The following is an 18311-nucleotide window of genomic DNA, read 5'->3' as shown; positions in this document are numbered from 1 at the left end:
CTCCTGAGATCAGCCAGAGAGCAAGGCTTCTGGGCACCGGGCTCCGGGAGCTCATACCCTCTCCTTCCTGCGTGGCCTCATCCTCTCCAGTTTGACTCCTGTTTTACCATCCTCTTCCAGTTTATCAGATCTCAGACGTGAGTCCACCTGTGGCTGGAGCTGCTCCCCTTTCTGGCGGAACACACCCTGATGGCTGACCACCCCAGGGCAGGAAGCGTGGGGCCCTCCTGGGCCACCTGGGTGTCCACCTGGCATCCCTGCTGCCAGGACAAAAGCTGGCTCCTGCTGCCCACCCCACCTCCCACTACTGCCTGGCTCTGAAGCTCTACTGAGTGCCCTCCTCCCCCAGCTGCCTGAGAACCAGGCTTCCACACATTCCGGGGAGAACTGCAGTTGCTCCCCATGACGGATTGTGAAGACCTAGTTGGTCTTGACTTAGTGGAAGGTGACACTCAGCAGATTCGGGAGGGGGCTCTTTAAGAAAAAGATTACAGGCCGGGCACGGTGGCTCACGCCTGTAATCCCAGCACTTTGGGAGGCCCAGGTGGGCGGATCACAAGGTCAGGAGATCAAGACCATCCTGGCTAACACGGTGAAACCCTGTCTCTAATAAAAGTACAAAAAATTAGCCCGGCGTGGTGGCAGGCGCCTGTACTCCCACCTACTCCGGAGGCCTGAGGCAGGAGAACGGCATGAACCCAGGAGACGGAGCTTGCAGTGAGCCGAGATCGCACCACTGCACTCCAGCCTGGGCAACAAGTGCGATACTCCATCTCCAAAAAAAAAAGAAAAAGATTACAAAATTACAAATGAAAAGAGAAAGACAGACCCCATGAAAGAGAGGAGGTTCCTGGGCTTCAGCTGTATCTCTGCTCAGGCTCTGGGAAGTGATAGGCACCGGGACAAGCCTCAGCCCAGGTGGGAGAGATCATAGGTCCACCCTGCAGCAAAGCGGCCGGGCCAGCCATCTCCTCCCGCCCCCACTGTCCCCTGTGTGCAGCAGCTCAGAGCATTGACACTTTCAGCATCCAACCCTGGCAGGAGGGCTCACAATCCACCTTCCTGGGGACCCCAGTGAAAGGATCTTACCAGCCTCCATTTCCCAGACCTTCACTGCCCCAGGGCAGCACACAGCCACCCGTCCCCGTGCCAGGCTTCCTCTGAACAGGATGCCCAGGTCTCCTGGCAGCCCTGGCCCCCTAGCCTGGGGAAGCTGCCAGCCCTGCTGCATCCTAATCCCGGCTTTGACAGTCCTCCAGGCCCCGTCCTTTCCTGGACCCTTTCTGCCCAACCCCTTCCTGGCGCAAGGCTGGTCACCTCCTTCCCAGCTACTGTCCTGTCTTTGGGGCTGAGGTTGAACCTGCCAGGAAGGGAGGGGACTGGGGGGGAGGGGAGAAGAGGGGAAGAAGGAGGAGAAGGGAGAGGGGAGGGGAGCGTTTCTTGTTTACCGCCTGCTGCCTCTCCAGGCTCACGCGGGCTCGCTCACTCTCCTCCTTCATCTCAGAAATCTCTCCAGCCTCTCCCTCCCTCCGCCTCCCCCCTGCTTTTTCCTGTCCATTACATCTTTCTTACATCTCCTGGAATAAAAAACAATTCTCTTGTGCCACCTAATTCCCCCTCCTAACAGTTTAAGGCCATTATATTAAATAATGATAATCACAAGCATCTCTTTGTTCGTCTTCAACAGCTGCCTGTTCCTTTTAAAGCTCTCAAACCCAAGGTCACAGGCCCCTCCACTCAGCTTAGATAAATCTCTCCCACCGCCGAATTCTGACAAATCCCCGCGCTGGCCGGCCCTTTGTTGTGTATTCTTTGTTTGAAATACGGCATGCGGGGCGATGCGCCCAATGCCAGCCTTTCCACCTTCGCATATTAAATCGCGGCCGCTGCTTCCCGGTGAAGGGAAAGGAAGGGAAGGGAAAGGCGGCGCCTCCCCCTACCTGACTGTGGCAGAAGAACCCCCGCAATCCTCCCCTCCTCGCCCCTCCCCCCACCGCTCCGCCAACCCAGGCGTCTCCCACGGTGGCGGCATCTCTTTTGTTCTCAGCTGCCTGCTCATCCCTGATCACCTGCCTGAAGAAGAGCTCCCGAATTACTTACTCATAATAACTTGGTTAAATCAAAAGGTGCCATCATGCGCCCCCCCATCTGCAGGGGCGAGTGGGTAAATGGAGAGGGTGGAAGGCCCCAGAAAGAGCTGCACTAGGGGAGCCCAGGAAGGGGGCGGGGGCGCAGCACCCCTCCTCTGTGCCCTGGAGACCCTGCCCATCCCTGCTTCCCTGCTGGGCCCCATCAGCCCCCGGGGACTTCCGGGATCCTGGCTCTACTCCAGGCCATCCTGTAACTTGGCTGAATCGTGAACCTGTGAATTCATGTCCTCCCGGAACCTGAGAATGCAGCCTTGTTGGGAAGAGGGTCTTTGCAGATGTGATCAAGATAAGGATGGGGAAGAGGTCGTCCTGGATTAGGGTGGGCCCTAAATCCAATGAGAGCGTCCTGGCAAGAAACAGGAATGAAGACTCAGAGACACACGGGCAAATCCAGGTGAAGCCGCGGCAGAGATTGGAGCCATGCGAAGGACGTCAAGGATCCCCGGGAGCCCCAGATCCCGGAGAGGGGCCTGGGACAGGTTCTTCCTCGGAGCCTCAGTGGGAACCAGCCCTGCTGACACCTTGATTTCTCCCCTCTGGCTTCCAGAACTGGGAGAGGAAAAATGTCTGTCACTTTAAGCGGCCCAGTTTGTGGATCTGTGTCCCAGCATCCCCGGGAAAGTGGCACATCCTCTTCCCTTCCTCCAGGAGACTGACAAGATCCATCCACAGACGAGACCAGGAAGGAGAACGCACCCAGATGGTGAATGTTAAGATCCCAGGCATGAAAGGGTCCAGGTCCAGCCACACCCCAGATTCGTTGCGGGAGAAAGGCCGGAAGCTTCCAGAGCAGATGCAGCCTTCTCTCCCCTGGGCCCCCCAGTGGGAGGGTGATGGTGGCCAGGCAGCCACCTCCTGGGGCCCGGTGTGGCTGGTGCTCCTCACTCCTGGTGCACAGAAGATGGAGCTGGCAGCCCAGGACCCGGGAGGTGCCCTCAGGTGCAGAAAAGGGCTTTTCCTCCCCATGTGTGCACCTTTGACCTGTTGAAGCCAGAGTAGGAGGCAGGGGTCACATCTGTCCCTGCCTTAAATGCCCACCTGCCTCACCTGCCTCATCCCACCCTGGCACGGCCCCTGGGAGCCTGATAGGGGCTAAGCTGCTCTCAGGTGGGCTGCAGGCTGGGCTGCTTGATGAGAGCAAGGCCCTTTGCTGGGGGTGGAAGGGAGTCAGGGTGCGGAGGGCCATAGGAGCCGCTTGCTCTGAGCCACAAGGGGATGTGGGTTTGGGTCCTCTGGGAAGCAGGTGCCGGGAATGAATTGGATGTCCACGAGACTTGTCGCAGGGAAATGGCTGTGAAGGAGAAAGGAAAGAGAGCAGGAAGAGGTTCCTTCCATGATGCAGGACCCACCTGTGCAGGGAGTGGGGAGGGAAGGAGGCCTGGGAGGAAGAGCCTCACAGAAAGCCCCAGCTGGCAGGTGGGAGCCCAGAGCAGAGACTGCCTGAGGGGTGGGGGATCATCCTGGGGCAGGAGTGGCCAGCTCTGGTGTTCCCAAGCTTCTGCGTGGGCTGGGAGCTGGATGGGGTGTCGAGGCTGTGCAGACTGCACCCCTCCCTGGAGGGCTCCTCTGGGAAGAAGGTGGGTGGGGTGCACCTGCAGGGGAGCTGCAAGAGCCAAGGAAGAAAGGGGGTGCTGGATGGGATGGTGGCGCTGTATGAGTCCGTTCTCACACTGCTAGAAAGAACTACCTGAGATAGGGTAATTTATAAAGGAAACAGGTTTAATGGACTCACAGTTCTGCATGGATGGGGAGACCGCAGGAAACTTACAGTCATGGTGGAGACAAAGGGGGAGCAAAGCATGTCTTATATGGCAGCAGGAGAGAGAGTGAGGCAGGAAGTGTCATACTTTAAACCGTCAGCTCTCGTGAGAACTCCCTCACTTTCACGAGAACAGCATGAAGGAAATCCACCCCCATGATCCAGTCACCTCTCTCCAGGTCCCTCCCCTGACATGTAGGGATTACAATTCAAGATGAGATTTGAGTGGGGACACAGAGCCAAACCATATCAGGCACCCCCCTGCTTTCTCCTGCTCTTCATGCCCCTAGATCCCCCTTGGCCAAGGTCCTTCCCTCCCTTTCCAGGGGGCAGACAAGGACGCTGTCTCCACCGCAGGCTTCTCTGTCTCCCCAGAGCCAGCACCTGCCTCATCCGAAATCCCCAGGCCTGAGTTTCCTCTCCTCCCCCTCCCACAACATACCCTCCTCCTTCTTCAGGCACCTCTGTTTCTGAGGCTGGTTCTTCTCCAGCCTCACTTATTATTTCAATTTCTTCTCTTCATTGCCCCTAATTTCACATATTTTCAGAGAGAGTCGAGGAAATGAGAAATGCTGTCATCTTCAACATGAGCTTTGATAGAGACGAGAACAGGTTTGATTTTTTGTTTTTCCGTGAAAGGCTAGAGAGCAGACGAGGGAGGATGCCTTAGCATGCATTCCATGTGGGAGCAGCCTGGGGGCCTTGCTCTCTGATCTGGTAAAGCCCCGCCTGAGAGCTGCCCCAGTTGGCCCAGGGTTCTGCGCAGACCTTTGAGGACAAATAATACATCTACCTAATGGCTGGGCGGCCACTTTTCCCCGTGCTGGCACCTTGGGGCCGCCCCACTGCAAAACCCTCCTCTGTTCCTGTTCTGGAGGTCATTCATGACCAGTCAGCACCCATCTACATCCCCATCCATGTGTCCCTGGGCCAGGGCGGGTGGGACTGGCAGCAGAGCAAGTTGGTCCCAGCCCTGGGGTGGGCTTCTGGCAGGTCAGGGGTTCAAACCCTGCAGACCACTGCAGGTCACAGAAGCAGGGGCAGCAGTGCGAGATGAAACAGGTGGAAAGAGAAAGGTCCCAAGAACTGTCCTTCTGGTCCTGGTGTGAAGCTCTCTCACAGGGTCGGGAAGTCAATGTGGGTGTGATTGCCAAGTTCGTTTTCTAACTTCCCACCATGACAGGGCAGCCGTTATGGGACCAAATGAATTTCTTAGTCCCACCGAGGAAAACACACATGAACACTCCCAGGCTCTCCCGTTGGTGGGGGAGTGGGATTCCCAGCCATGCTGGCATCCAGCAGGGCAGTCTGTGTTGCTGGGACCTCTTGGTTGCATTCACTCTAGCTCACATTCAGGTGACTTTGAGCTCGAGGGACCTGCAGAAATAATTGTGTGTGTCTTAAATTGGGTCCCTGTTGGACATTGGGTGTCGGAAGGGCAAGCACCTTGAAGGAGGGGAGGTGGGTGCACGTGTACACAAATGCACACAACAGAACAGGGACCAGAGGGGCAGAATCACATCCAGCATTCAGGATCTCCCAGGCTGACACTGAAAATGTGAATCCACCCAACAGTAGGCCCTTTACAAAAAAAAAAACTAGGGCAGGTGACTCATGCCCTGGGGCCCAAGCAACACATCCATGACACATGGCTAAGCTTGGCCTCGCTTCCCTCCTCTCCAGAGGGCTAAATCATGAGGCTCTCTGCAAAGAAAACCCTGGGCCTTGGGATGAAAGACGGCACCTTCCTCAACTCCAGGTGACCCTTGAACAACATGGGTTTGAACTGCATGGTCCACTTATGCACAGATTTCCTTCCATCTCTGCCACCTGCGAGACAGCAGGACCTGCCCCTCCTGGTCCTCCTCTTCAGCCTCCTCAATGTGAAGACAAGGAGGGTGAAGACCTTTATGATGATCCACTTCCACCTAATGAGTAAATATGTTTTCTGTCCTTTATCATCTTCTTAATAACATTTTCTTTTCTCCAGCTTACTTTATTGTAAGAATGCAGTAACAGGCCAGGCACGGTGGCTCACACCTGTAATCCCAGCACTTTGGGAGGCCGAGGCGGGCGGATCACGAGGTCAGGAGATCGAGACCGTCCTGGCTATCACAGTGAAATCCCGTCTCTACTAAAAATACAAAAACAATTAGCCGGGTGTGGTGGCGGGCGCTTGTAGTCCCAGCTACTCGGGAGGCTGAGGCAGGAGAACGGCGTGAACCCCAGGGGGCGGAGCCTGCAGTGAGCCGAGATCGCGCCATTGCACTCCAGCCTGGGCGACAGAGAGACTCTGTCTCAAAAAAAAAAAAAAAAGAATGCAGTAACATATAACTTACAAAATAAAAGACACACAATGACATACACAATATGTGTTCATTGACTATGTTCTCGGTAAGGCTTCTGGTCAACAGCAGGCTATTAGTAGTTAAGTTTTAGGGGAGTCAAAAGTTACACATGGGTTTTTGAGTTACACAACACTGAAGGCAGAGATGTGGGAGGCCCGCGCCTTCAACACGTGGGCCCGATGTACCTGCTCAGCTCCCGCTGGACACGTCTGCCGATTCTTTGACAATTGCTAAGTGTTGGGCCCTTGCCGGCCACTGTGACAGGGGTAGGGACAACGAGATAGAGCCGACGCTTAGGGCGCCGCCTTTCAGGAGCCTAGGGACCCCGGGGAGAGGTCTGCACACCTGCTGTCCCCTGCAGCCAGCACACCTGGCGTCACGCTCACCTTCCCCTCTTAACCAGCCCTCTCCTCAGACTCCCGGGCAGTCACTGCTACCACCTGCTTCCTCACCCCTCGGGTTCAGACCCTGGAGTTGTCACTGACTCTTCCCTTGCCCTCCCCAGTGTCTGGGTCTGGGCGGCCCCAACCTTGGTTCCCACGCTGTTCACCCCTTGCCATGCATCCATCTTTTCCATGCCTCCTGCTGCCACCTGGTCACACTCTCCTCTCTCTGACCTGGACTTCCAGCTGCCCTCCCTGCCATCTCTGCTCCCCCAGGCCACCCTAAGCGCGGGGCAAGCCCAGTGAGTGACAATGGGCATAAACATACGCACCTTGGTGTTGATGATGCATAGAATTAGGAAGGGTGATGAAGATTCATCTTCCAAGTGTGTCCCTTGAACAAGGAATTACACCTCACCTTGGTCATGAATGTATAGCAAGGCAATGGGTGCCAAGTCCCCTGGGATTCAGCTGCAACCCAGGCCAGCTGTGTGCCCTCAGGCAAGTCACGTCTCTTTCTGGGTCTCAGTTCTCCCTAGGACATAAAGGGGGATGAGTGTGGGGGCTTTCAGTAGCTTCGTTCAGTTTGCATCCTCTACTTCTATGCCTTAGTTGTCTGCACTTCCTTGCTCCAACCTGCTGCTAAGCGGGTATCTGGGAACAGAAAGAAAGAGGAGAGGAAGGAGGGGTCCTCACTCCTGATAAGCCGCAGTGGCAGCATCAGCCTTCAGGGCAAGGGGGCACCTGGTGGGGCAGTGGTCTCAGGAAGGCATGAGGGGAAGTCCCCCCATCCGCCTGCACCCCATGGCTCCCCCAAGCTCTTGGCTCCTGGGCAGAGGGGTTTCCTGGCTGCTTTCTTGTGCCTTCCACCTTTGAGGATGAATTCTTTCTCCACCTTTAAGCACATTATCAAGATTCATGCCATAATCGGGAGGGGCTGCCACGGAGGCTCAGGGGTCTCTGAGCAATAACTCCTAATTCAGAAATTTATCTACGGCAGCAAAGACAAGGGCACTCCCCGCCAGGACCAGCCCTGCCGGCAAGGAGAGGAGCCGGTCTGCAGGCTCGCCGCCCGCCGAAACATCCGCTTTGCACATGCCTAATTATAACTTGGGTTGCTACAAACGGAAATGGACTAAACCCATTAAATCTATTTTTTCTCCCGTGGTGGGAGGAAGTATGGATTTCTTAAAGATAGAGAATTTAAATTAAGCTTTAAAACTGTGACTGAGCAAGATTTAATACTGACAATTAGCCTAGACAAACAGTTAATCGCCCTGGTGGGGTAATTTATATACGTTCCATGTGCCCACGAGGCGGACAGCACAGTGCACTGCAAATTAGTGCAAGGAAAGAGGCTTCGCCCCTCCTCGAGCTGCAGCCTGATGGGGCAGGGGCTGTTTAGAGCTTCCCATCCCAGTGGCCTGACGTGGCAGGAGCAGGGTGGGCTGTCCCATTTTACGGGGTCTGTCTGGCAGACAGCCACCCAGACGTCTCAGACCCTGGTCCCTGGAATGGGAGTGGTCAGTGCAGCTGTTTCAGGGCTTGGAAAGGGAAAATCTTGCTTCTTCCTTCCAGGGAGGACATGTCATAGTATGTGGAGCTCAGAATTCTTGGAGGGTTTATTTTCTTTTATTTTTAAATTTATTTTTATTTTTTATTTTTTCTCACCCTGTCTCCCAGGCTGGAGGGCAGTGGCATGATCTCAGCTCACTGCAGCCTCTGCTTCCTGGGTTCCAGGGATTCTTATGCCACAGCCTCCAGAGTAGCTGAGACTACAGGTGCATGCCACCACACCCAGCTAATTTTTTGTATTTTTAGTAGAGTTGAGGTTTTGCTATGTTAGCCAGGCTGATCTCGAACTCCTGACCTCAAATGATCTGCCTGCCTCTGCCTCCCAAAGTGTTGGGATTACAGGCATGAGCCACCATGCCTGGCCTTATTTTTATTTTTAATTTTTCTGGGTATGTGGTTGGCGTATATATTTGTGGAGTACATGAGATGTTTGATACAGCCATGCAATATGAAATACACACACCGTGGAGAGTGGGGTATCCATCCCATCAAGCATTTATCCTTTGAGTGGAAAACAATCCAATGACACTCCAAGTTATTTTAAAATGTACAATTAAGTTATTGTTGGCTATAGTCACCATATTGTGCTATCAAATAGTAGGTCTTATTCAATTTTTCTTTTCTTTTTTTTTTGTGGGGGGCACCCATTCTGGCTGCTCTGGCCCCAGAGAGCTGAGTGGGCTGGGCACTCACTTCTCCACTCTGAATGTCAGTCTCCTTGTCTGTAAAATGGGCTGAGTGAGTTTGGCGCTCACTTCTCCACTCCGAATCTCAGTCTCGTCTGCAAAATGGGAAGCACTTGCTCATCAAGAGTTCTTGGGATGGGTTGGACGCCAGGTGGAAGCATCTATTTCAGAGCCTCAAGGGATGCTGTTTGTTCATCACCTGGTTCCTCCTAAATGGAGAGCTCCCTTATGCCCTCAGAAGCCCCATGTGCCTGGTCCTCAGAGAGTGCCCACGAATAGGTGCTAAACAACCGACTTTCAATGCTTATAATAGCCGCCGTATGCCTCCCAGACAACAGCCTTCTCTACCTGGAATAGATGCGTCCATTCATGGCAACGTGGCATTGATTTTTTTTTTAAATACCACATTAGCAAGACTTCTAAAGAAAAGATCCCTGGCTTCCTCACATGGACCAGGGTCCAAGCCACAGCCATTTTTACCTCACACCTCTCAAGGCTACAAACCACACCAACCATGATTCCCCTCCTGAGAACTTCAAATGCCATTTTGTCCATATCACTCAGATTTGCAGATTTACTCTTTCCACATGCAACAGTTTTCCAGCTGCAATGATTTCTGTGGGTGCATGGGTGGGTGGGTGGGAGAGTGGAAGGGTGAAGGGAGTTGATCTACACCCTTCCAGGGCTGCATTCATAGCAAAAGCCCACGCAAAGTTGATTGGAGAGAGTGAGCAGGTGGATACCTGCCCTGTTCCTGTCTCCTTTGACTTTATTCCAGGGACCCTAGGGAGCAGGGAACAGAGGGGAAGGCTGGGGGAGAGGGGCAGGGAGGCTGTTATTTCCTTAGCATGGGGCTGCTGGAGGATCGGGAGGGGATAACGATGGGGGTGTCTCCTCTCACCTGGCCCACCTGCATCCCCTGGGGGCTCCCCGTTACAACCTGTGAGCCCGAGGGATATGACAGCAATAAAACCAACCCCTCCCACCCGCAGCCCCCTGAAGCCTTCCATCCAGCAGAGAAGTCAGACAACAAAGCGTCAGTCACATTTTAAGAAACAGTGACAACAACTATTCAAAATAGCCAAAAGGTTGAAGGAACCCAGCTGATGAACGGATAAATCCAATATGATGAATCTACACTATGGCCACAGGTGACGACGCCAGTGGAACTTGAAAACAAGCTCAGTGAAGGAAGCCCAGGTATCAAAGCCACATATGGCCTGATCCCATTTATATGAAATATCCATGGTCCTCAATTTTGGTGGTGGAGCCAGAGGGGGACATGGAACAAGGTCAGGGCGGGACCACGCCCATGGAACGTCAGGCATCTCCTCTTCATCACGGGTGGAAAAAGCAAAACCAATCTTTCCGTCAAGGCTCCACTCTCACGACCACCTCTCCAGCCCGCGGCAAACACCTGAGAGGTCACAGTCACCTGGGCCACCTCTTCCATTCCCACGGGACTGCTGGCTCCTGGCAGGAAGGGGTTGGTCTTGTCTACCTCTGAGTCATCCCTGCTGCCTTCATATATGAAGCGGCCAATAAATATCTCCGGGTGGGGTGATAAATAGCCGAGGGAAGCCCCTTTGGTCCCAGGGCCAGGGTGAGCTCAGGCAGGGGTGGGAGGAGCACTGGGGAGCAGCAAGGCGGGAGCAGCAAGGCAGGTGCAGCAGCATCACAGTACTGTTAAGGAAACTGAAACTGAGGGCCGGGGGCGGTGGCTCACGCCTATAATCCCAACACTTTGGGAGGCCCAGGCAGGTGGATCACTTGAGGCCAGGAGTACGAGACCAGACTGGCCAACATGGGGAAACCCTGTCTCTACTAAAAATACAAAAATTAGCAGGCATGGTGGTGCACGCCTGTAATCTCAGCTACTAGGAAGGCTGAGGCAGGAGAATCACTTGAACCAGGAAGGCAGAGGTTGCAGTGAGCTGAGATTGTGCCATTGCACCATCTCTAGCCTGGGCAACAGAGCGAGACTCCATTTCAAAACAAAGAAACAAAATAAACTGAAACTGAGAGAGGTTAAGGCCCTGGCCCCAGGTCAAACCAGGAGACTGCCTTGGAGTGGTGCTTTCTCTTTTTCCACACTCTGGGAAGGTGTCTCAGATCTCCAAGTGAAGGATGCTGGTGGGTAGAACAGAGGAGATCTGGAGAGTGACTGGTCCCTTGAAAGATCCTTGCAAACTCTTTGTGGGCAATGTATAGAGAAGGCCACAGACACAGCACAGAGACAGACCCCATTCCGAGAGCCTGCAGAGCCCTTTCCAATCTGCAGGGCATACTCACGACCCCAGCATGTTCCACTCCTGCCCCTACTCTCAGTCTGTTCTTTTCATCTGGGCCTTCTAAGGAGTGGGTACCCGGTGGCTTTGTTGTTGTTAAATTGCTGAGCAAACGTTATAATGGGTAAGTGTACAGAGAAAGAAGAACGCTAAGCACTGTGCTAGGCATTTGACATGCATTGCCCCACTTGATCCTCCCAAGAGCCATTGTCATCTCTATTATGCCATCAACCTAAATAACACACAGAGAGCAGCTCTCTAGAAGAAAAAGATACTTATTCATGAATAGGGCATCTCAATGGGAAGACGCGTGCTGTAGTAAACAATGTACATGTGAGGGAAGTAAAGCAAGGCAAAGAGAATTAAAGAGAAAACAAAATAAAATGAAATAAGGAGGATTAAATAATTGTTCTGAAATGATTATCCTTGGCTACAAGGACCAATAACAAGGGTGATGCCAGAGCAGATAGGCGGTTTCTGAGCAGGTGCCCCTGCAGAAGGTATCTTTTGTGTAAGGTTGCAATGACCTCTGTACAAGGTTGTGTTTTTTTGCAGGGTCTTCTGGACAGTTTTTGTTATCAAGCATTTATGCATAATAACCCTCTCCTTATGGTCTTCTCCGGGTTTATTTGTCAGTGTGGACCCCGTTTTGATTCTGACAACTGCTGATGAGGAAACTGAAACTGAGAGAGGTTAAGACCTCTGCCCCAGATTACCCAGGTGGTAAGTGGCAGAGCTAAGACTCTATCTCAGCTACTCTAGCCCTGGAGCCTTAGGCCAGAGCCCTTTTTTCCATGACTTCATTCTATCTCCCAGAAGGACAAAGAGATGGGTGGATGGAGGGATGGGTGGAAGAATAGATGATAGATAGATAGATAGATAGATAGATAGATAGATAGATAGAGGGAGAGAAGAACGTGTGGATGGATGGATGGATGGATGGATGGATAGAGGGATGGAGGGATGGAGAGGTAGAGGGATGGATGGATGGATGGGATGGATAGATGGAGGAATGGATGGAGGGATCCATGGATGGAAGAACATATGGACAGATAGATGGGTGAATGAAGGGATAAAGGGATGGATAGGTGGAGGGATAGGGCAACGGATGGAGGAATAGAGAGATGGATGGATAGATGGAGGAAGCACAGAGGGATGTATGGATGGAAGAATGTATGGACAGATAGATGGGTGAATGGAGGGATAGAATGATGGAGAGGTGGAAGGATGGGGCTACAGATGAAGGGATGGATGGATAGATGGAGGAAGGGATGGAGGGCTGTATGAAAGCAAGAATGTATGGACAGATAGATGGGTGAATGGAGGAATAGAAGGATGGAGAGTGGATGGATGGGACAACAGATGGAGGAATAGAGGGATGGATGGATAGATGGAGGAAGCATAGAGGGATGCATGGATGGAAGAATGTATGGACAGATAGATGGGTGAATGGAAGGAGAGAAGGATGGAGAGGTAGAGGCATGGGGTGATGGATGGAGGGATGAAGGGATGGAGGGAGGGAGGGATGCATATGTGAATGGTGAATGGGCAAGCCTTCATCTCCTTCCATGGCCATGCTCATGGCCACCTGGGCTGGCCTGTCATCAGACCTCATAAATCTGTACTAGTAAACAGGCTCTAGCTTCAAGCAGAGACAAACTTCTATGAAGGGCAGTTTGTTGGTCCGAAATAATTGCCTCCTATCAGAATGTGTTAAAACTGAGGAGTAACCAGGGCTGCGGTTACCTTAAGATTTATGGCACATGACATGCCATTCTTTCCACCACAACACATTTGCATAAAATGCTTATATTACTGCAGCTTCATCGGACCTGAAAATGCAATATGATTCCGATAACAGTTCTCTGGAGATAGACAATGGGCTGAAACAAAAACACTATGTGTTGCCTCGGCTCTGTGTCTTTATTAACAAACATGCCAGGATGCATTGCTAAAATTGCGCAATTTAAATGGCATGAAAACCCCCACCTCACACAGGGTGGCTCTCTAGCTTCCTCCGATCCATCTTGCTATTTCCCGAGTGTCAAAGCATTGCTTTAAATACATAATAAAGCCCTTGCTTGAGGTGCTAGCACTGCTGCAATTCAACTTACTTGCCCATCTGGCGTCACTTTGCATTTTCAGTGAAGGTGTGGCTTGAGATAGTAGGTTTTCTGGTTTCAAATTCTTTGCTCTTTCCACCGGAAAGGTAGTTCAATGTTGGAAAATGCTCTTACATGGGCTGTGAGTACTGGCTCCCGGCTCCTGGTTGGATGGATGGAACAGAGCCTTCCTGGAGGCAGGGACTGGCCTGCGGGGCCTTCAAGGTCTCTTCTCACTATAAATGGGAATTCATAGCTGCAGAGGTGGGCAGAACCCAACGGGGGACGGCGCTGCCGTCTGGTGATGTGAGTTCACCTCAACCCGTAGCTGTCCCTTTAACATCTGGCGGCATGAAAATCAAGGCCAAGGCCAAACATGTGGGAAGAGCCTCAGCCTCATTCATAATTAAAGAAATGCAAATTACAACCACAAAATAAGATTTTTCACCCATCCAACTGGGAAAACAGCAAAGCCTTTTTGGGAACAGGTGCAGTGGAAACATGAATAATATCTTTAGATCCTTGCTACTCAAAGCAGGGTTTAAAGACCAGCAGCATCAGCCTCACCCAGGGCTTGAAAAAATACAGATTCCCAGGCACCAGTCAGGACCTGCTGGTTGGAAACTGGAGGTGGGGCCCAGGGATATGCATTCTAACAAGCCCTCCAGGTAATTCTGATATAGCCTGAAGTTCGAGAACCACTGCTTTAGAGGATATTTTGACCCAGAAATTTCACTCCTTTCTTTTTCCTATTACATTTTCTGATTGGTTATTGCTGGATTGTGGGAAAACAATTCGTTCTGTTTATGTTGAGCTTCTATCTGGTCATCTTGCTGAATTTTCCTACTAGTTCTAATAATTTGTCAGTTGAGTCTACTGAATATTCTACGTAGAAGATTCTATTGCCGGCTGGGCACGGTGGCTCAAGCCTGTAATCCCAGCACTTTGGGAAGCCGAGGCAGGTGGATCATGAGGTCACGAGTTCAAGACCAACCTGGACAAGTGAAACCCTGTCTTTACTAAAAATACAAAAATTAGCTGGACGTAGTGGACCAGAGCCTGTAATCTCAGCTACTCAGGAAGCTGAGGCAGAGAATTGCTTGAACCCGGAAGGTGGAGGTTGCAGTGAGCAGAGATCATGCCACCGCACTCCAGCTTGGGTGATAGAGCGAGACTCCATCTCAAAAAAAAAAAAAAAAAAAAAAAAAAGAGATTCTATTGTCTGCAAATAATGACAAGTAATAAGATTTGTCTTGTCCTTTCTAATATGTGTATCTCTTATTTCTATTTCTCATTTTCTCTTCCATTTGTTAGGACTTGCAGAGCACTAATAAAATCTGTTGTGGCTTTTGGGCATATTTGGATATGAGTTTGTATTAGTCCGTTCTCTCCCTGCTGTAAAGAAATACCTGAGACTGGGTAATTTATAGAGTTTTAATTGGCTTACGGTTCTGCAGGCTATATAGGAAGCATAATGCTGGCATCCGCTTGCCTTCTGCAGGGGCCTCAGGAAACTTACACTAATGGCAGAAGGGGAAGGACAAGCAGGCACGTCTTACCTGGCCAGAGCGGGATCAAGAGAGAGACAGGGTCTAGGGGAGGCGGGGCGGTTTACACACTTTTAAAACAACCAGATCTCACAAGAACTCACTACCGCAATGACAGCACCAGGGGGTGGTACTAAACCAGGAGAAACCACCCCTGTGATCCAATCACCTCCCACCAGGACCCACCTCCAACACTGGGGATTACAATTCAACATGCAATTTGGGTGGGGGCGCAGATCCAAACCATACCAGGCTCCAAAGATGCCTGTGCGGGAATGTTTACTGCAGCAGCATCTGTAAAGAGTAGAACACTGTAAAATGCCCCCAAAACACCCATCAGCATGGGGCTGGTTGGACGAACCAGGGCCAGGCCAGGCGCAGCGGCTTATGTCTACAATCCCAGCAATTTGGGAGGCCAAGGTGGGCAGATTGTCTGAGATCAAGAGTTTGAGACCAGCCTGGTCAACATGGCAAAACTTCATCTCTACTAAAAATACAAAAAAAAAAAAAAAAATTAACCAGGCATGGTGGCCCACACCTGTAGTCCCAGCTACTCTGGAGGCTGAGGCAGGAGAATCACTTGAACCCGGGAGGCAGAGGTTGCAGTGAGCTGAGATCACGCCACTGCACTCCAGCCTGGGTAACAGAGCAAGATTCCGCCTCGAAAAAAAAAAAAAAAAAAAAAGATTAAACCAGGGCCTAATCGAAGCAGTGGAATAATGCAACCAATAAAACAACTGAGGCTGATGTAAATGTGCTGATATTAAAAGAGATCAGACAGGTTATTTGCAAAGGATGCGGAGTGGTGTATAAAGATACACAAACATATATGAACACATGTACACAAGGAACTTCTGGAAGGATACACTAGAAATTCTCAACAGCTGCTTCTGAGGAGGAGGACTTGGGGGCCTGGGGGAGAGGGAGAGGTACTCTTAAATCATTTTTTGTCACTAATTTATTTGTTATATTCTGAAAATGTTACTTTTTCATTAAGAAAATATTTCTAATTTTTTTCTTTTCTTTTCTTTCCTTTTTTTTTTTTGAGACGGAGTCTTGCTCTGTCTCCCAGGCTGGAGTACAGTGGCACGATCTCCGCTCACTGCAAGCTCGGCCTTCTGGGTTCACGCCGTTCTCCTGCCTCAGCCTCCTGAGTAGTTGGGACTACAGGCACCCGCCACCACACCTGGCTAATTTTTTGTATTTTTAGCAGAGATGGGGTTTCCCTATGTTAGCCAGGATGGTCTTGATCTCCTGACCTCGTGATCTGCCAGCCTTGGCCTCCCAAAGTGCTGGGATTAGAGGCATGAGCCATCATGCCTGGCCTCTAATTTTTTTCTAAATGAATAAGCTCTGGTTCATCAGAGACGTGTACTCCCTGTCTCAATTGGGGCTTCTCAGTCCCCGGCTGCACATGTCAGTCCCTGGGTCTGTTTATGCCTAGTGTTCCATTACTGGAACGCTAAGCATGTGGGAGTTATTTATAGCCTACTGCTCAAGGTCAGCACCAAGGTCTGATTGCAAAAATTCAAAAAATTGCAACCTTAGGCATACATGGGTTAAGCGGAGGGGGACTGAGGGAAGCCAATGCATCGTTCTGGCTGACAGCTTTCTGGCATTGAATTATGTTTCCAGGAGGGCCCATTGTCAACTCGGAGAGAAGGAAATGTTAGGACTCATTTAGTGGATTCTCTCTCACAATTTAACTTGAGCAGTTTCACAGCAAACAAAATATGCTCTTCCCAGGACGCTCTGGGCAGCTTGCCCACCACACCGCTTCATGGAGACGCCAGGACAGTTTATCTTCTACAGCTGAACAGTTCAGAGCGTGGCCTTGGGCCATGTGGATCCTGGTGCAAATCTCCACATCGCTCCTGAACTGTGGGACTCAGGATGGGTTTCCTAGGCTGGCTGAGGTGGTTTCCTCATCTGTCCCATGGGCTGAGTAATGCCAACTTCAAAGAGATGCTGCAACGGTTAAAGAAGAACATGTAGGGCCGGGTGCCGTGGCTCACGCCTGTAATCCCAACTCTTTGGGAGGCCAAGGCGGGCGGATCACAAGGTCAGGAGTTTGAGACCAACCTGGCCAACATGGCGAAACCCCGTCCCTACTAAAAAGTACAAAAATTAGCCGGGCCTGGTGGCGTGTGCCTGTAATCCCAGCTACTCGGGAGGTTGAGGCAAGAGAATTGCTTGAACCTGGGAGGCAGAGGTTGCAGCGAGCTGAGATCACGCCACTGCACTCCAGGCTGGGTGACAAAGCGAGACTCAAAAAAAAAAAAAGAAAAGAAAAGAAAGAAAATGTAAAGCGAAGATTCTATACATGTGTTTTGTTTGTTTGTTTGTTTGTTTTTGCGATGGAGTCTCGCTCTTGTTGCCCAGGCTGGAGTGCAATGGTGCGATCTCAGCTCAATGCAACTTCTGCCTCCCGGGTTCAAGCAATTCTAATGCCTCAGCCTCCCGAATAGCTGGTATTACAGGCACCCGCCACCACGCCTGGCAATTTTTTGTATTTTTAGTAGAGATGGGGTTTCACCATGTTGGCCAGGCTGGTCTCGAACTCCTGGCCTCAGGTGATCTGCCTGCCTCAGCCTCCCAAAGTGCTGGGATTACAGGCGTGAGCCACCACTTCTTGGAGGAGCTTCATATGACCCCATCCCCAGGTGCTTGGAGTCTTTCCCAAGTCAACTATGCATGTTCACACCAGGGCAAAGTCATAGAGAGGCATCCCTCCTCCCTGAGAGGGCCACTCTCTGCCCTCTGGTTCTTAGCCCAGGCCTGAGGTCCAGAGAGGACTTATGACTCCCTCTTGCACACGGGGAACCTAGGGCTCAGAGATTAAATGACTTGGTAACGTTAAAGTCAGGGGCAGAGTGGGCCAAAGCTCATGGGTTCTGCTGCTGCATCCTGTCAGGTTAGCTGCCCCCGTCACTTGCACACACCAGCCTCCCAGTTTTAAAATATGATTATGAAAAAGCCAGACACAAACTGAACACGCTCTAGGTACGATGTCTTCCCATGTTTATAAGGAAGGAAAAAATGGGAAAGACGTAGACCAGTACGCTCAATGAGTAGGATTATGAAGGATTTTAATTTTCTTCCTTATTTTGATTTTCTAGAATTCATACAACAACATGCACTTCTTTTGTAAAGACAGAAAAACTTCATGTACATTTACAGTACCAATTTTTTAAAAATCCATACTATATATTGATACATTGAAAACAGAAAAACATAAACACAGCTACAAAATAATTATAGTGTAATGTTGAATTTTTAAAAGCATGATGCAAATCTGTACTTTAAGACGACAAAAGACAAGGCGTTGGCAAAGAAATGATACATGTTTGAGGTGATGGATAGCCTAATTACCCTGATTTGATCATCACACATTGTCTGCAGTTATCAAAATATCACAGAGACCCCAGAAATATGTACCATTATTATGTATCAATTTTTAAAAAGACAAGATG

At 50.9% G+C, this 18311-nt stretch overlaps 1 long non-coding RNA gene across 1 annotated transcript; it reads left to right on the top strand.

Moving 5' to 3' along the window:
• Nucleotides 1–3000: 3000 nt before the first annotated feature.
• LOC134732410 (uncharacterized) lies at nt 3001–15363 on the top strand. The gene is made up of 3 exons (XR_010115535.1): nt 3001–3089; nt 9894–11912; nt 13399–15363. It is a non-coding gene; the product is annotated as an uncharacterized lncRNA (long non-coding RNA).
• The last annotated feature ends 2948 nt before the right edge of the window (nt 15364–18311 follow it).

The sequence above is a fragment of the Symphalangus syndactylus genome, chromosome 14, assembly GCF_028878055.3.
Source record: "Symphalangus syndactylus isolate Jambi chromosome 14, NHGRI_mSymSyn1-v2.1_pri, whole genome shotgun sequence".
NCBI lineage: Eukaryota > Metazoa > Chordata > Mammalia > Primates > Hylobatidae > Symphalangus > Symphalangus syndactylus.
The sequence above is the reverse complement of the archived record's forward strand: the minus strand, read 5'-3'. Positions and strand labels throughout refer to the sequence as shown.